General features: G+C 40.4%; 1 pseudogene; it reads right to left on the bottom strand.

Moving 5' to 3' along the window:
* The window catches only part of LOC118641996, a 44850-nt pseudogene extending 26105 nt beyond the window's left edge, over nt 1-18745 (bottom strand).
* Between the last annotated feature and the right edge of the window lie 438 nt (nt 18746-19183).

Here is a 19183-nt window from a genome sequence, read left to right as displayed (position 1 = left end):
GAGGGGCTCATTCCACTCAAGAATGAGAATCTAGGTCATGCCACCAGCTAAGCCACCAAAACCAGCAGATACTCTGAGAGTGAGGGAACTCTAAAGTGATTAGTGGGGGAGAGAGATAAATTAAGTATCTGTTTCAGGCCCAAGACCAGTCTCAGCAGCAAGGGGTGTAATCTGTTCCACTAACCTTCCTCTTGTAAGGAAGAGAGGCCCACTGGACATAAAAGAAGCAGTGAATCCAAGCAGCACAGGGGTCGTCTGGGAGTACAACTGACAGACAGCCTCAACCGCCTTAGGTCTTGTAAAGATTGCCTCAGCTGCAGAGATCCACCTTACCCAAGGTCACATCCTTCTGGGGTAGCCCACATCCAATTGAAGTGAGGACAGAAAGACCTGGCTAGTTTTGCCCAATGTGGGACACTCTTAGACAATGTCAGCTCCAGAGGTCCTCCAGGAATTGGCTGAGACTACCAGACACCTTGACTTCTCTCTCTGCCTAGTCCTTCTCTCCTCTCATAATAAATAACCTAAACATTAAGCTCTGTCTCCGAGTCCTCTTCCCATAGTACACAAACTGTGAGCATTGGTTACAGAGAATCCTGTTTTCATGCATTTCCCTCAGTCTGCCAGTTTCTCCTGTTAGTCATATCCACGTGGAGTCTATAGATTTCCTGGGCTGAGTCGGCCTCTTATCTCCTCCTTGTGCCACATGGCACTGAGTGTATTTCTTTCATTGTAGCACAGTGTGTCAACATGTCAGTCGGCCTCTCTGGATTATCAGTCTTGCCCTTGAAACCAGGGGTCCTCTCCACACCAACCTTTATGTCCCCAGTGCCTAGTGAACAACTCACACTCAAACTATGTGGTTGAATAGTGACGAACAAGGCTTTTAGATCACTCCTTCTTGAAGTTCTAAGCCCTTTATGAAACAAACAAAAGAGATATTTATTAGACTATCTTCTATATTTGACTCTGTGTCAAGGAAAGTCATGCTGATCACATCAGCATTTTCCGCTTGTGTTGAGTATGGGTCAAGTGGTGAATGGCTACCAGCAGCAGAGTAGCAGTAGATTTTCTAAGCAGGGGTAAATGGTGAATGAGTCTTGTGACGTCTCTGACCAATGTCCCGGAAGTCAGTTCCTTTCTGCTGACACAGCAGGTGTCATTTACTAAGAAGCTGCTATACACCAGGTGCAGAGCTAGACCCCGGGGTCAGAGGGAAGAGAGACAGCCCTACCCTCAGAAGGCTAATCTAATGAGGAAAACAGACGAATAAATAGAAAAATTGGAAATTGATAAGCCACGTTATTTCTAAAACACCTGTATGGCATCAATACTAGAACGAGAGTAAAATGTGAAGGATTGTTTGGAATGGAATAATAAAATTCGTGATAAGTAGAGTTCAGTGGGGGACACACACACACACACACACACACACACACTTTCTCTATAGGTAAGTAGCTAAGGAATCACAAATCATACTTTCCAGCAGCAGACTGTTATAGAAAGGGCAGGCTATTTACTGGGAAAATAAATTAGGTGATTAGATGACAATGAAGGGTTTGTGTAGCAGAAGCCCTGGGAAGATTGCATCAAAGATGAACTCAGGGGTCAACAGGGGACAGCAGAAAACTCATGCTCTTTCTTTTTTCTCCTCACTTTGAGGGGGGAGTGAATCCAGGAGGTAGAAGGGAGAGAGTGACTCATAACCCTTTCTTATAAAATGAGAAACTATTGAAATAATATGAGCAACTGGTGTTTAAATGCACAGGATAGGAGGGATTAAAAAAAAAGTACCAGGATATCAATTAATTACTTATACCTGGAAAAAGAACACATTGTCAGAAAGCTAATGAATCTTCTGGAAGACTAGCACAAGAGCTGACATCAGGATATAATAAATCTTACACGTAATTAATATGCTGCCTTTTGTCCACAATAAGGATACTGCATCAGACCCATCCGCAGGACTTGCTCTTAGAAGAAAACCAGCTCTACTCAGGAGTGAGAGCAGTGATCAGGTTAGGAGTTAGCAGAATCTATAGTTAGACATTCACAGAAGATCACGGGATCAGGGGAGAACCCTGTCTAGGCAGGTGTCATGTTCAAAGGAATATAATAAGGAAAGGTGCCAGAAAGTAATGTGGCCATCATCCAGGTGCCTACCACAGCTCTCAGGACTGTCACCATAAGCTTTGGATCTAAAGCCTATATGGGGCCTTAAGTCTCACAGCTGGGTAGACTGTATGAAACTGCTTCTCCTCTGACCTCAGGTCTACTCTCAAAGCATACCCTCTTCCCCAGGCCCAGGAGGGAATTTTGGTTTCACCACTGTGAAATGAGCCAAGGGGAGAGATACCCTAAGAAAACTAACCAATTAAAAGAACAAAGACTAGCCCTGGCCAGTTTGGCTCATTGGTTAGAGCATTGGCCTGTGGTCCAGAGAGACCGGGGTTCGGTTCCTGCTAAGGGCACGTACCTCAGTTGCAGTTTGTCCCCGGCCCTGGTTGGGTCGTGCGGGAGGCAGCCACTCGATGTGTCCCTTTCGCATCGATGTTTCTCTCTCTCTCTCTCTCCCCCTCCCACTCTAGCTGAACAAAAATGGAAAAATGTCCTCAGGTGAGGATAAAAAAAAAAAAAAAAGAACATAGACTAACCACATGCATTAATCTCACAGACATAACAACGAGCAAAAGAGGCCAGGCACAAACAGAACACACTGTATGATTTCATTTATCAAGTTCAAGAACACCACAGCTAACATGGTGATAAAAGTCAGAATAGTACTTATCTCTGGGTCCTGGCTTGTGGGGGTGTTAGACACAGCCTGGGAAGAGACTGGAGATGTCTTTCTGGGGTGTAGGAAATGTTCCATATCTTGTTCTGGGTAGGGGTTACCTGGGTGCTTCCAATATATAAGAATTGTTTAAACTATACATTTAAAATATGTATACTTTATGTATGCTACATCTCAAGAAGAAGTAGAAAAAAATCACTTATTGTTAATCCCATGACTCTTCCTTTCTTCTAACACACACACTCACACACTCACACCAAGTTACACAGCCCAAGTAATTTGGCCACTTTACAGCTGGCCCATCTTCTCAGGAAACAGAGTGTAGGGTGGGGCAACCTCGAATTTCCCCTAGTGGTTAAAGGGTGCCAGGGACGCAGCAGCACGTAACACAGTCCCAGACAAAAGTCTGGGTATGGGTAGACCTTCATTTCCTGAACTTTTAGAGTGGGGTGGACAAGTCTGGAGCCCTAAAGGAAAGGGGCATCTACAGAGATAAGACCAGTTTCTTACAGGGACTAAAAAAGACTTGGCCACAAGAAGCAAGGCCAGAGTCCTTTTGTGCCTGGGAGGTGCAAGAACAGAAGAGGACCAGAAACAGCAATCATTTTACTGAATGCCATGGAGTTAATAGCTCAGGTTTTGTGATTCCCCTGGTTGAAGAACAAGATTCGTTCCAGAATCTGCAGTGGTATTAAACTACAGGTAAGGATTGTTGTGTGGCCCCGTTTTTGTGAAAGGAGCCAGAGCAATCATTAGAAATACCATCTGAGGCCACAGAAATCAGAGGAAACTAGCTCTCACCAGGGGATTCACTTGAAACCCTAGGCCCATTAGCACTGCATTTTAATCAAGTGTCTTGCAAAGAAGTAATAGGCACTCAGAGCAGAAGCAGTTTTGAACCTTTTCAGGAAATGAGACCTTGCAGGGCTTTCAGCTCTGAGAAAACGTGTCCCTGGGATGGTGCACGCAGGACGGCAGGACAGAATCCCTCCTTGCAGCGAGCAGATTTATGACTACAGCATGGCTTGTCCAAGATCAGACATAGATGCTATTGTAATCAGGACAGGGCGGCTCTCCCTGCGGTCATTTAAGGACAACGTGAACCATTTGAGCCTGCAAAGACAACAGCATGGTCAGAACAACAGCTGCACGGGCGGAGAGTCCACCACTAGTCAGAGAGCAGCACCGAACTCTGCAGTCAAACAGAAATCCAGTAATTAATTCAGTTTAGAGATTATTGCCAGCAAGCTACTGATCTTAGTCACCAAGGCCATTTACCAGAAGCATTTTTTTCCAGTCAAGAGAAGAGTACATGCTTATAAAGGTGAAAATGCAACAACCAGGGACAGAAACGACAGCTGGATGCCCCTTCCTGAAACACCCTTTCCAGGATGCTCTGCCTCTGCTCACAATTGTTCTTGACTTTTCTTTCCAAGGTACCAAGTACAGATCATTTTAATTGGCTTTCAAGGTACTCCATGGTCTGGCCTCATTCTGTGAGGCAAAACTTTTAATATCTTACCCAACTCCTTCTTTGGCCAGCTTAGAAAGCCTCTGATGGCCCTGGCCGGTTGCACAGTGGTTACAGTGTCGGCCTGCAGTCCAGAGAAACCCGGGTTCGGTTCCCGCTAAGGGCATGTACCTCGGTTGCAGTTTGTCCCCGGCCCTGGTTGGGTTGTGCAGGTGGCAACCACTCGATGTGTCCCTTTCACGTCGATGTCTCTCTCTCTCTCTCTCTCTCTCTCTCTCTCTCTCTCTCTCTCTCCCCCCCCCCCACTCCATCGGAACAAAATATGGAAAAATGTCCTCCGGTAAGAATAAAAAAAAGAAAGCCTCTGATGGTGTGTTCCCCTTACCTGGCCCACCCTCTCAGCCTCCCTCCCACCTCTCCCAGTCCCGAGAGCCTTCAGAATCCACTGCTAGATTCCCTCCCACAGATACGCCACTGATCTCGATTCCATCAGCCTTCAGTGAGCTCTTCCTGGAGCCCCTCGGCTTTTACCCTCCAAGTCGAGGGAGCCCTTTATTGTACAAAATGTCGTTTGTTTTTTGCATGTTTAATCCAGTACCTTAGAAGCCCCCATATGGCACCTTTCTGATTACAGCCTCACCTCTCCCCACCAAGAACCCTTGTCTAAAATGAAGCTAATTATTCCCCTCTTCCCTGCCACATTCCACATTCTATGTCTTCATCTTCCCGAGTTTACCAGTGTTAACAGCATTTTCTGGAGTATATACGTAGGAATGAGATTGTAAATTGGAAGGTATGTCCTCCTTCAGTTTTACTAGCAATCCAACCTGTTTTATAATGCTCATATCAATTTACATTCCCATGAAGGAAGTGAACTCTGAGACAGAGATTATGTGCAGCAAGTTTATTAGGAAGGACTCTTGGGATCAACACCCGTGGAGGGGAAGGGAATGAAGCAGGACTGGACAGACGGATAACCTGAACTGTGGCGTAATCTCCAGGAAAGCTTCAGCTCACTCCTCAGGGAGCTCTGAAGCCGAGCCACTTCAGGGTTGTCTTCTTTGGGGCTAGACTGCTAGGCCTTTCTAACGCCTGGTGACCAGGCCCTGGGTGCAGGCTGCCCCCAGGGAGAGTGCAAACTTTGGGAAATCAATTCTTTTAGCTGATTATGACACTTCATCATAAAGCAAGTTCTATCATGTATAGTTTACAGTTTTGCATCTGATCTTTCTGTTCTGTTCCAATGGTCTATTGTCTATTTTACCCAAACCACATTGTCATAATCACTTTTTCTGTGTGTAGCTATAGATCAATTTTGTGAAAATATTCTTAAAATATTGAGTCTTTCTATCTAAAAAGATGGTTTATCTCTTTGGATACTAAAGTCTTCTTTAATGTCTTTTAATAATGTATATAATCATCTCCATACAAGATTTGCTAGATTTATTCTCAAGTACTTTATACTTTGATGTTATTGCAAATGGTATTTTCTAACAGCTTGTTGCTGGTGCTTCGACAAACAATGAATTTTTTGTTTTTATGTAGCAGCCTTACCGAATTCTTATGACATCTAATATTTTTTTTTGTAGATTCTTTTTCATTTTCCAATAATCATATCTATTTTATATTGTCAAACTGATAACGTGTTTCTATAATAATTAATTCCAATATGAAGATGTCTAAAATGAAGCTAATTATTCCCCTCTTCCCTGCCACATTCCACATTCTATGTCTTCATCTTCCCTAGTTTACCAGTGTTAACAGCATTCTATACATTTCTCCTCATTCATTCACCACATATACCAACCTGCAGGGAGGTCATTCGTTTGCTTTTACTGGAATAGGACTATAATAAACATTATTTTACAACCTGCTTTTTCACTTGCCTATTATCATGAACTTCCCTGATTCCATCTTTTTATGTAATATCTTTATCCATTTTACATAACTGAGATCAGATCATGTGTGACGGTCGGGTTTTTGTTTGATAGGTTTGAGTGCCTCCCTAAAACTGATTGTGGATGTGCAGTCATTGTGAAAATTAGTGTAAGTTACTAAAAAAAGTAAAAAATGGAACTGTCTTATGACCAGTGATTCTACTTCTAGGGATATATCTGAAGAAACCCAAAACTATACTTCCAAAGAAATATATTCACCCATATGTTCATTGCAATTTATTTACAATAGCTAAGATTTGGAAGTAGCCCAAGTATTCATCAGTAGATGAGTGGATTAAAAAGCTGTGGAAACTACTTTGTTGTAAAAAAGAAGAAAATCTTACCCTTTGCAACAGCGTGGATGGACCTGGAGAACATTATGTTAAGTGAAATAAGCCAGTCAGAGAAAGACAAGTACTATATGATCTCACTTATGTGTGAATCTAATGAATAAAATAAACAAACAAACTAGAAACAGATTCATAGATACAGAGAACAGACTGACAGCTGTAAGAGGGGAGTGGGGTTGTGGGACTGGATGAAAAGGTGAAAGGATTAAGGAAAGAAAAAAACAAACAAACTCACAGACACAGACAAAAACCATGGTGATTACCAGAAGGGAAGGGAGGTTGGGGGTGTGGAAGAGAGTAAGGGGGAGATAAATGGTGATGGAATGAGATTTGATTTGGGATGAACTTACAATATAATATACAGCTGATATATTATAGATTGTGCACCTGAAACCTATATCATTTTATTAACCCATGTCACCCCCCAATAAATTAAATAAAAATTAAAACACTAAAAGTAAATAAATAAAATAGAAAAAAAAAAATTCTGAATAATCAGCAGACCAAATGTGAAGGCCTTGACCATCCATGAAAAGATTGCTGGGCTAGTTACACATATAAGTTGTAAGATTAAATCAAATATTTAAAGTATCTCCGGACCGCAGGCCGACGCTCTAACCGCTGAGCCAAACTGGCCAGGGCCAATGTATCTTTTTTAACGATTCACACTTTGACTCTTTTGATTAACTATGAGCTATTGAGCACAACTAGAACTGGACACACGGCTGAAGGACAAAGTCTGTTCAACGATAAAGTGGTGAGCAGACAGGCAAACAAATAAGAAGTCATCCTCAGCAAAGTATCTGTTAGTCCTCCAAAGATGAAATAAAAATCTGACTTTATTTGTCCGAGGGGCATGCACTCCACCAGGTGACGCCAGCTGTCTCAGTGGCACTGTGCCGCACCACAAAGACCATGTCTGTCCGGTGGGATTAAATGAGAACAGAAACTGTGCCAATCAAGCTGCCAATAACTTTACTGAGATTCTAAAGCTGTAATCTAGTAGTAATTTTAAACTAGAACAATGTGAGAAACTTAACATAATAAGACTTGGCCATTCTTGCTACGTCTCTGCAACAGAGTATTCTATTTCTATAACAGCAGATAAAGTCCCATCATGTCAAAACTCAAGACCACATGGAGCTTTCTGCAGAAGCATCACTATTAGCTGCCAAAGGGATATTAAACAAACCAAACTCATCTGGTGTTTTTCATAAATAATTCACTATTATTGTCTAGTGTCTTGTAAATATTGACCGTGTTTGCGAAAATAGAATTCTGGGAATAACTTACTGTATTCTCTGTGATTTCGCTTAAAAAAAGAAGCGATCATTTTGTTTATTCCATGTCAGCGATACTTTATTATTATAATTCCACATTAATATATATATATATATATATTTTTTTTTGGTAACGTGAAGTTATAGTATTTTCCAAACTAAGCGATTTGTTATTTTTTGAAAGTTAGTAGCATGTGTATTTTATAATCTTCACTGTCATCATTAACAACACAAATTAAGTGTGTACCATATAGAGAGCCCTACTGCCCAGGGTTTAGAGAAGGATACTGGGATATGCGGCATGTAGTTTCTGCTGTCTAGAAGTTCACTGTCGAGATGGGGAGCTAAGATGTCAGAAGATGAAAAAGTAATGACATCAGCTTTTTTGAACTATGAATTACTATATTTTAGTATCGTGCTGAGTGTTTTTCATAATTATCACAATCCTCACAATAACCCAATAAGATAGGTAGTCTATTTCCATTTTACAAATGAGAAAACTTAACAAACACTTGAAGATTCATTCTTTCATTCGATAATGGTCACCTCTTGAGTATCAGGTATCATATAGGAATTCAAGGGAGGGAAAGCTGAACTTGGTAGAACTTGATCTTCGTAGCACTTCATAATTTGGTTAGATTTTAGCTAATGGGAAGGAGGAAAGAGAGCATTTCAAGCAAAGGAGAGGGCTCTCTCACAGGTTGGAAACACAAAAGCAAATTTGGTAACAATAATTGGGCTCAAGTTAGTGTAAGTAGGAGAGTGAAGGTAAAACTCAATTCTATCTACCAACATTTCCAAAAGTCTGGCAAAAGTTGTTTGGAGATAAATTGCTGAGTGCTTTAAGTATAACTAAGAAGTTTAGAATTTACTCCATGGAAAGTGGTAAGTCAAACATGATTTAACACATGTTTAAATTATAATAGTAACATATGTGCATTTAAAAAAATTCAAACAATACAGAAGTATAGAAAGACAGCAAAGGTTCTCCTCTTTCCCACCATACCATAATTTTACTTCCAAGAAATAATCAGTGTTAATAGTTTATCACTTCCCAAGTTTTAAAAATTCATAAAAATATAGATTTTTTAACATAATAGAAATTACATGATACATGCTTTTAGGCCACTTGTTTGTGTTTTAATTCAGTACTGTATCATGAACACCTCTGCATGTTAATACGTGCTATGAAGACTTTTGAACAGCCTCAAGCACTCAAGCATTTCGAAGCTTGTACATACTAAATGAAAAAAATGTGAAAAATATGTTAACATAACCAATGTTGCAATACATGTCTTTGTAGGATTATCTTCCTACACTTGCTCAATTATTTCTTTAGGCTAAATTCCTAAATATGGAATTGCTGGATATAAGTACATTAATATTTGATATATATTTTCAAATTGTCCTCTGGAAAAATTACATAAATTTATGCTGTCAAAGAAGGTGTTTGAATGTTTTTTGCTCTGCACCTTCACTAGTACCAGATCTTATCAACAAGGAAGCTTTTTGAGCAAGAATGTGACATGATCATAGCTGTGGTATGTTAGGTAGCTGGCCTATTCCAGATCACTGTTTTTAATAAATGGTTCATTGTCTATTTAAATTTGTCAAGTCAACAAGTGGGTATAATCAGATACCATGAAAATGAAGATTTCTAACATACTAGGAAGGTGACTAAACAGAATAAATCTCACTTGGTAGAAAATTAATCCAATACTTTAAGTCAATGGTTATCAAACCTTGGTTCACACTGAATCATCTGAGAACTTCAAAAACTATCACTGTCTTGCCCTGGCCAGTTTGGCTCAGCAGTTAGAGCATCGGCCTGCGGTCCAGAGAGACCCAGGTTCGGTTCCCGCTAAGGTCATGTACCTCAGTTGCAGTTTGTCCCCTGCCCTGGTCAGGTTGTGTGGGTGGCAGCCACTCGATGTGTCCCTTTCACATCAATGTTTCTCTCTTTCTCTCTCTCTCTCTCTCTCTCCTTCTCTCTCCCTCCCACTCTATTCGAACAAAAAATGGAAAAATGTCCTCGGGTCAGAATAAAAAAAAAAAGAAAGAAAGGAACTATCAATGTCTCATGCCCCAAATTCTTATTTAATTGATCTGAGCCTGAGCATTGAGTTTTGTTTTTTTTTAAGCCCTGGAGGTGACTCTAATATGAGCCACAATCACGGATTTCTGCTTTAAATGTGAACTTTGAAAGCTTCTGAACGCCATGCCCCTGACTCGTCATAAAGATGCCTAATCCAGATGCCTTTTTCTGGGACTTTCTTGAAAGTATGATATGGGTTCCATGTTTGGGGGAGATCTCACTAGATTCAAACAAGGCCCTGCATAGTAATAGTCTGAAAAAATTTATATCTCTTCTCTTGGCAAAGGCATTGGGTTGTATCCCAGGGTTTACCTTCATTTTTATACCTTGAGTCACAAGACTAAGAAACATAAGACATTATGTGAGGCCTCCGGTGAATTAAATGGAGGCCTGGTAAATCTGCAGAAAACAAACAAAATAAACAAACCTGGTTCTTCAAACATTCCCTGGAAGATGAGATGGACAAGTAAGAACAGCTCTGGCCAGGCTGACATACAGAGAAGGCAGCATTTACACAGGCAATGTTAGTAGACTAATGAATGACCTAGTCCAATGGAGAATTGTTCTTCAGGTATTTCAACAGAATAAGATCTAATTTCTCCCATGTTGTTGCTACATAGTCTTCAAGCATAATCATTGTGATTCATGATATTAAAAAGGAAACCCCCAACATGTTTTGAGGGATGAATGTTCTCTCACTTTGCTGACCTGGAGATGAGTCACCCACTTTCTACCGAGCTCAGGATATTTTGGTGCTACACGTTCACCTGTCATTGCCAAGCAGCAGCTGACACTTCTGCCATTCACAGACGGAAACTGAGCTCTAACTATTGGTATTCTGAGTTTCACATTTGTCTGGGTTGGTAACTTTCTAGGTATTATGAGAAGCAGGTTGCTGATCACTGACAACAGAGCATCATGCCTGGGATTAATGTCCTGACATCTCACTACAAGTAGGATGGATGGCTCTACCCAGTGGTGTGGTGCTAACCCAGCTCTCCGGGGCAGGAGCCAGGTGTAAGGGGGCTAATTTACAGCATTTGTCTATTTCTGTAGTGTAAATACTCCCATCATAGCTGATTTTAGCCCATTGAGGTTTAATAATCAGCACTCAAAATCTAGCTCTCTAGCTGGCTCCAGCATGCTACTAGTTTTACCTCACTAAAAATCAACAGTCTTGGTTTTGTGGTTGGTAATTATAAAATGATAGCTAAGATAATAGTGTAATTATTACAACTGAGGCCATTTTGTTGTTCAAAATGCAGCCTGATGAGCAGCAAAGCCCAACTTACACCTACACCACAAGGTTCTCAGCATCTACCTTCAAAGACTAAGGGTCTCACTATGTGAAAGCTGAGTTAATTGTACTTTTAAAAGGTTTATTTATAAAAATATTTCTAAGGATTATAGTCTAAAGAAAAATAATTGTTTTGGGCTAGGCCCGTGGATGTAGTGAAACTTAAAACATTTTAATCCAAGAACTAAATCAACTTAGCAGTGATGGTTGCATGCATGACCATGTTCCTCTCTTCTCAGAAAGTTCAAATGCTCTTTCGGGAGTGAGCAGCAGCTAGCTGCTCCAGATCCCGTCCTGTTTGGCCCAAATATGAGTCATAATCTCTTTGGAAGAAAGAGTTTCTCTGTTTTTCTTGTGAAGTCCTGTGTCTGTCAAATGGACAGCTTCTGGAATAGAAAGAGGCACTGGCTGGCCTGGTTCCTACTTGGAAAAGGAACCAGTTTATGTCTTCCTGGGAAATGATCATTACTTGAAACCCATCTGTAGGAGATAGTCATCATTTTTATTTAGCACTGTTCTTTTAAACACATCAGAAATGTGTGAAAAAAAAAGTCAGTAAATTACTCTGTGAAATAGTCACGTGGATGTGCTTTCTATACCACCCTGTCATAAAAGTGCTTATTATACGACCATACAAAAATAACATCAACACCTTGCATTTGTAGAGAGGTTTAAAGTGTTCTGGAGTCTGAAGAGATGTTAGCTTGTATCCTCTTTTGTATCTTCAATTTGTAAATTAGTATTCTTGCTTGTAAAAGCAGACATAAAAATAGTACCCACTTCATGGGGTAATTGTGAGGATTAAATAAAATACTATAGGTAAAGACTTAGCATAGACTTGGCATTTAGTAAATTCATAATAAATCAAAAAATTAATTTTATATTCTTCTTCTGATCTTTTGCAAAGTTCTTTAATTAACCCAATCTCATGTGATCTTTTATTATAGTCATATGAATTATGTAAGATAAATATTATTATAGCCCTTTTATTTTTTATTAATTAATTTTTGTTACAGATGTTTCTCCTTTCCCCCCCCTAGACACCCTCCTCCCAACACCCCACCCCCAGCATCGCTGTTATTATAGCCCTTTTAAAGACAAGAAATTGAAGGCTTAAAAAGATTAGAAATTTGCCCAAGATGGAATAGCTGGTAAATGGCCGAGCTGGGATGTGCTTTTCATATAATGCGTTATAGATAATTAACCATAATACTACTCTGCTGATTCAAAATAGGGCTAAATTAATAAACAGCAGTAAAACTGGTATTCTAACTAGAAGAATGTTTTCATTTATGAGTAAGGTAAATATTGCTAGCTACTGATGTTAAAAATACTATTCATTCCTTAAAAACAGCACAAGTTTCTTCTACTCATAGCAGAAGTAGAAACTATTTCTAAATGTTTCTGATGTGCCAAGCACTATGTTTAACACTTCATGTGCTCATCCCTGTTGATCCTCAGAACAAGCCTCTATGGCAGGTATTATATTCTTTTTACAAGGAATCGTGATAGTTAACATTGATAACCACTTGGTCTGTGCCAGACATTGTGCCAAGTAACTTGCATGCATTATCTCATTTTCATGAGTCCAACAACCTTCTGAGATAGGGAGCTACTACTACTACTATTATTATTATTATTATTATTATTATTATTATTCCAGTTTGCTAATGAAGATGATATATAGACAAATTTGCTGTTACAATTTTAGAGCAGGAAACTTTATTAGACATCACCTCCGTGCAATTATATAATTTAAAGGTAATGCTAGGATTATCTTGCTAAAGCCAGGTCCATTAAAAACAGTCACTGAAGCCCTGGCCAGTTTGGCTCAGCAGTTAGAGCGTCGGCCTGTGGTCCAGAGAGTCCTGGGTTTGGTTCCTGCTAAGGGCATGCACCTCGGTTGCAGTTTGTTCCCAGCCCCGGTTGGGGTTGTGTGGGTGGCAGCCAGTCGATGTGTCTCTCTCACATCGATGTTTCTCTCTCTCTCTTCTTCCTTCTCACTCTATGAATGCAAAAAATGTCCTCAGGTGAGGATAAAAAAAAAAAATCATTGAAGAAGAGAGTGGAGAGAAAACAGCTGTTGGTACAAAGTATGTTAAATCATGTTTGTACGTTTCTTTGACACTAGCCCGTCCACAGAGTTGTAAAATAAGACACGCTGTGAAAACCTTGAATTTTGGGAAGTCATTGTATTAGTCAGACCCTATCTAGTTTGTGTAAAAATAAATACAGTTTGGCAACTGCACACTGAAGAGTAACTATTCTTAACACCCAGCAACACATCATAGCCTTTTCAAAGATAAAAACAGTGATGGGGTCAAAGAAGTATGTTGTTTCAGGGCGTATGTTGCTATTAATATGACAGTCTCTCTACAGGAAGTGTACACAGACAGCTCACAAAAACAGGAAAGTCACTCAGGAACCTGCCTTGAAACTGTTGGTCTGAACTCATGAGATGGCCCTGAAGTCACAGGGAACAGATATTACAAACTAGAACTCAAAGAGAAGAACATGCCTTTTCTCCTACTTTAACTTAGGCACTACTGTCTTTTCAGTCTTGTGAGGACTGACCCAAAAGGACTAAGGTACAGAAAATTTTATACCAACCCTGTCCATTTACAGATAAAGAAACTAAGATAACAGTTGGATGTGATGGACATGTAATGTTTTTGCCAGCCCAGAATCCATTTCCCCTGCTGGCAACAACTCATTCCCATGGAATTTTCTCTAGTACTCTTTCCTGGATCATAATCTTTCAGTTTGGAGAGGGCTGATCTCACCCCCAGTTCCAGGGGTGGGCATAGACCAGGCATGGACAAACGCGGTCACATTAAAGTGTTCACTGACAGGCATGAGGCAGAATCTGAATTATTTTAATACAGAGGCTAAAATAAATCCAAGACCACATAGCGAATGCCAAAGCTAGAACTGTATTTCAAGCCCTGTGCTGTTTCTATACTTACATGCCACATAACCTATGTAAGACAAAAGTTCTTACTAATTTATAAAAATAGTTGATGTTTCCATTTCAGTGCTAATAAGCCAGACTGCCTCAGGGTCTATGCTACTTCCTGTTTATATATTAAGTACCTGGAACATGTGTCCACATGTCCTTCGATTTCTTTAAAGAAAATAACAATTTATACCAGGGTAAGGAGAGGACTGTATATATGAACATCACCAGATGGCCAATATAGAAATCAAATAGACTATATAATCGAAAGCAGGAGATGGAGTTGTATTCTCTCGGCCAAAACAAGAGTAGAAGTAGATTGTGGCACTAACCACAACTTGTTAATATCAAACATTAGAATAAAGCTGAAGAACACTAAAAGAATCAAAGTGCGAAAATATAATGTAAATAACATTCCCGATTAATTTAAAGTCCACATAAAAAACAGATTTGCACTGTTAACTTTAATTGACCAAGAGCCAGAAGAACTGTGGACTGAAACTAGAAATAATATTAGGGAAGAAAGCAGTAAGACAATGCCAGAAGTAAAAACAAAAGAAAAATTGAGATGATAACAAAGAAACACTTAGAAACTGTTCAAGACAAGCAAGAGGCACAGGTTAAAAATGACAAAAGCAGGCTTAGAATCCTGAACAGAGTTTTCAAAACTATCACACAGAGATAAAGAGAACTATTACAATAGTCAACGTAAGGAGATACAAGAGAACAACAAGAAAGAAAAAGACAAGAGATCTCTACCAGAAGATTCAAGAAATAAAAGGGAAATCCAAACCTAGACCAGGAATGCTGGTTGACCAACAAGGAAGTACAATATTTGACCAGGAGAAAATAAAGGGAAAGTGGAAACAGTGTACTGAAAATATATACAGAAGAAACAAAAGGATGGCAGATACCTTTGAAGAAGATTCCTATGAGGAAGAACCTGTAATTCTGAAAACGAAGTAAAAGCTTCTATGAAAGTACTGGGAAGAAATAAATCACCAGGGGTATATGGGTTACTAATAGAATTATTTCAAGCTACAGCGGCTGAATTTGTCAAAATACTATGTCAACAAATGTGAAAGACAGAACAATGGCTGACAGAATAGAAACATTCAATACACAGGCCAATCTTTAAGAGAGGAGATAGCAAGGAGTGCAGTAAGTCTAGGGCCGTTGCTCTAATTCCTCACACAGGCAATGCTCAAGATGATGCAACAAAGGCTTCTACCTCATATGGAGCAAGAAATGCCAGATGTCCAAGCTGGATGCGGAAAAGAAAGAGGCACTCAAGATCTAATTGCGAACATTTGTTGGATACTGGAGTGCTCCACAGAATTTTGGAAGGATAGTCTATGTTTTATAGATTACAGCAAAGCCTTTGTGTGGATCATGAAAAGCTGCAGGTTGCTCTGAATAAATGAGCGTGGCTCAGCACCAGACTGTACTGAGGTGCAACCTGTATTGTGAAAGGAACACACTATCAGACAGAATGTGGAGAGACAATGACTTCCTACAGGCAAAGTTGTCAGACAAGGGTGCATTTTATCTCCTCATTTATTTAACAAACTATGAAAAAGTGGGGTAGGCTCAAGGAAAGGAAGAGTGAAAATTGGTGGAAGAAATATCAATAATTTAAGATGAATAATAATTTCATGCAGATGACACCACCTTTCTGGCAGAAAGCAGCAACGATTTGAAAGAACTTTTGATGAAAGCAAAAGAAGAGAATGTGAAAGCAGAACTGCATTTGAACATCAAAAAGACAAAAATAGCCCTGGCCAGTTTGGCTCAGCGGTTAGAGCGTCAGTCTGCGGTCCAGAGAGACCAGGGTTCGGTTCCCACTAAGGGCACGTACCTCGGTTGCAGTTTGTCCCCGGTCCTGGTTGGGTCGTGTGGGTGGCAGCCACTGGATGTGTCCCTTTCACAAAGATGTTTCTCTCTCTCTCCCTCCCACTCTATCTGAACAAAAAATGGAAAAATGTCCTTGGGTGAGGACAAAAAAAAAAAAGACAAAAATAAAATTAAAAAAAGGAGACAAAAATCATGGCTACGGAAGAGACAATGAAGACATTGAAACTGAGACCACTGAGAGTAAAGATGTGCTTTGAGAGTCCAAGGCTAAGTTGTCTATGTCCCTGTGCTCCCAATTACTATGGATGAGTGTGAAAGTTGGACAGTAAAGAAGGTTGATAGGAAAACAAAACAAAACAAAACTGGATTCATTTGAAATATGGTGTTGGAGGAGAGGTCTACAGATACTTCTAGAAAGACAAGGGAGTCCTAGAGCAAGTTAACACTGGAACATCACTGGAGGCAAAAATGACAAAACTATAGTTGTCCTATTTTGAGCACGTCATGAGAAAGCAGAGTTCTTTGGAAAATACCACGATGCTGGGAAGAACAGAAGGCAGCAGGAAGACCCAGTAGAAGATGGGTTGATTCCATAAAAGAAGTCATAGGCATGAGACTACAGGAGCTGAGCAGGGCTGCCAAGGCAGGACATTGTGGACATCACTCGTTCCTAGGAGTGCCAGGAATTGGAGCTGACTCAATGGAACATGACACACACAAAGAGGACAATGAATTTGGTTTATAGTCAATATTCCTCTAAGGCCATTGAAAACATTATCTTAAGGCCGTGGCTGGGTATCTCCATTGGTTAGAGCATCCTCCCAATATGCCAAGGTTGTGGGTTTCATCCCTGGTCAGGGCACGTACAAGAAGCAACCAATGAATGCATAACTAAGTTGAACATTAAATCGATGTCTCTCTCTCTCAAATCAGTAAATAAAAACTATAAATAGCCCTGGCCAGTTTGGCTCAGCAGTAAGAGCATCAGCCTGTGGTCCAGAGAGACCCGGTCTTGGTTCCCATTAAGGGCACGCACCTCGGTTGCAGTTTGTCCCCGGCCCTGGTTGGGTCGTGCGGGTGGCAGCCACTCGATGTGTCCCTGTCACGTCTATGTTTCTCTCTCTCTCTCTTCCCCTCCCACTCTATCTGAACAAAAAAATGAAAAAAATGTCCTCGGGTGAGGATAAAAAACAAAACAAAACTGTAAATAAAATAAAAAGTTATTTTATGCCACTAGGATACTACTATATATTTTATTCTACTAATGACTGCAGTATGATTTATAGCCATGTGAAAAGGGGGCTAGGAGAGAAATGGGAGGGAATACAGCATTTCATAATGCTTATTGTGGTTGCATTGAAGTGACTTGATTATAAATAACTTTTCCTCATTCCTTAATTTTTCCACTTTAGGGGCAATGTTATATTTCAAAAATAAATAAGGTCTGACTTTTGTAAAAAATCTCATTATCCAAAGATCAACTATTTCTGCTTCAAATTATTCAACCCCTTTTTCACTCTCTCACAACTCTACTTGCTGTTTTCATTTTGGCTATTCATCTCATTTATTTTGCTAGGAGAGAAAGATGTGAGACTCAAACTAGACAACCCTCCCTACCCTGGGGCCTCATTTTCCGAAGGGCGCCTGCGTGAAGGTGTGGCTGGATCAGGGCGCGTGCACCGGGGCTCCCAGGAAAGCAGGGAACAGTGAAGGTTTAGGTACTAGGAAGGTTTCAGAACCTTCTGGAGGTCGAGGAATCATGCAGATCAGTTTTAATTGCCTATATCAATATGAACTTTCATTACCTCAGGAAACTTGGAATTGGTATTAAAATTACATTTGGGCCCTGGCCAGCTTGGCTCAGCAGTTAGAGCGTCAGCCTGCAGACCAAAGAGTCTCAGGTTTGATTCCTGTAAAGGGCACGTATCTCCGGTTGCAGTTCAATCCCCGGCCCTGGTTGGGGTTGTGGGGGAGGCAACCCATCGATGTGTTTCTCTCACATCGATGTTTCTCTCTCTCTTTCTCCTTTCCTCCTTCCCACTTTATCTGAAAATCAAAGGAAAAATATCCTCGGGTGAGGATTAAAAATAAAAAAAATTACATTTGGGTGTCACGCCAGGCCTCAGACAAAAATGTTTGAATTGAATTCCTTATCTTTCCCTTTAAAAAATAGTATATACTGTAGCCCGGCCAGTGTGGCTCAGTGGTTATGCATCGACCTATGCACCAAGAGATTGCTGGTTCGATTCCCAGTCAGGGCATATGCCCAGGTTGTGGGCCAGTTCTCCAGTGGGGGGCATGCACGAGGCAGCCAATTGATGTTCTCTCTCATCGATGTTTCTATCTCTCGCTCCCTCTCCCTTCTTCTCTCTCTAAAACTAATAAAGAAAAAATAGTTATATACTTTATATACCCATATCTCTCAACTCTTCCTCACTCTTCACATTAATAGTCAAGTCCTACTATATTTTCTTTATCAGTTTCATATTGCTACATCATCAATTGCTGTTTGGACTAATAGTTTCTCAGCCACCAGTCACTCTTCCTCCCTTTAATCTTCCATGGTGATCTTTAAAATCACAAATCCAATCCCAGCACTCCCCACCTCACCTCCCAAAACCATTCCATGGTTCCTTGTTTCCTTCCAGATAACATCCAAACTTCTCCGTATGGCACTCAAAGCCTTTCAGGATCTGGCCTCCGGGCATCATTTTTGCGTCATCCCCCATCAGCTCCTGGACACTCACTGGCTTCACTCCGTCACATCAAACTGAACTACCCACCACAGTTTTACAGTCCACATGGCAGAATTGCCTCTACCTGGAATACCTTGACCCTTTCTTCTGAGGTTGATGTAGTCACAGTTGTTGACAAAAGAGTTTGCATTGTGTTGTAGCTCTGGTGTAAAACATGAGACTAGTCATAGATATTAATTTTTGATATGCAGCCCTTCTGGAGGAAGACACAAGAAACTGGTAATATCTTTTGGCTTTGGAAAGAGAACTGTGGGACTGAGATGTAAGGGTGGAAGAGAGACTTTTCACACTACACTTTTTTTGTGCCATTGGAATTCTGAGCCTTGTAAACATGTCAATAAGTTGGCTAAAGCTAAAGATATGTCAGCTCTATAACCCAGCAATTCCACTCCT

Source organism: Molossus molossus, unplaced genomic scaffold (genome assembly GCF_014108415.1).
Source record: "Molossus molossus isolate mMolMol1 unplaced genomic scaffold, mMolMol1.p scaffold_m16_p_3, whole genome shotgun sequence".
Lineage (NCBI taxonomy): Eukaryota > Metazoa > Chordata > Mammalia > Chiroptera > Molossidae > Molossus > Molossus molossus.
This window is presented reverse-complemented; position numbering and strand designations above follow the sequence as displayed.